The sequence below is a fragment of the Anneissia japonica genome, unplaced genomic scaffold (assembly GCF_011630105.1).
Source record: "Anneissia japonica isolate Jap-2015-1 unplaced genomic scaffold, ASM1163010v1 scaffold31901_len932_cov121, whole genome shotgun sequence".
Lineage (NCBI taxonomy): Eukaryota > Metazoa > Echinodermata > Crinoidea > Comatulida > Comatulidae > Anneissia > Anneissia japonica.
The window spans coordinates 1-608 of record NW_022697748.1 but is presented as its reverse complement, the minus strand read 5'-3'; the positions used below and the strand labels follow the sequence as shown (position 1 = coordinate 608).

Sequence of the window (608 nt, the reverse complement as noted above, 5' to 3'; positions counted from 1 at the left end):
TTCTCTTAACAGTTTCATTATGTACGGTATTTTGGCACGTTATAATCGTCAACTTTTCAATAAAAGAAAAGGACCTGGGCCTTGCACTGAGCAGTAGGGCCACAACAAGTGTATGGTGTAGCCTTATAGTACAGTGTTCGGGTGGTGTCTTAACAAATGTAATGAAAACATGTGCGATATTCTAGCCTACTGATTGGGGCGGATGCACGATTTGGCGGTAAGAGTGCGTGAGAGTCCACACGACCTCAGGCCCACCATAGTTGAGGCTGAGATGCAAACATTTTGAGAATATGGACCTCTTGAAGTGCCCGGAAAAATGATATGATATGATATGAAACGTCATCAATCACAGAGCTTCAGGATTGGATAATTATGCTATATGCCGAGATTAACTATGAGTGGAAATACCACTTAAATGTCTACGGCCATACTACGTTGAAAACACCGGGTCTCGTCCGATCACCGAATTTAAGCAACGTCGGGCCCGGTTAGTACTTGGATGGGTGACCGCCTGGGAATACCGGGTGCTGTAGACTTTTTACCTTTTCTCCCCCAAATCGATTGATGTTTACTTATTGTTCGTTAAAGATGTTTTTCTTTTTCTTTTT

The 608-nt window shown here is 42.8% G+C and overlaps 1 non-coding gene across 1 annotated transcript; it reads left to right on the top strand.

Annotated features, from left to right (window-relative positions):
- Window positions 1-417: 417 nt before the first annotated feature.
- LOC117102325 lies at window positions 418-536 on the top strand. Its single transcript, XR_004444396.1, has one exon. It is a non-coding gene; the product is annotated as a 5S ribosomal RNA (ribosomal RNA).
- Window positions 537-608: the final 72 nt, after the last annotated feature.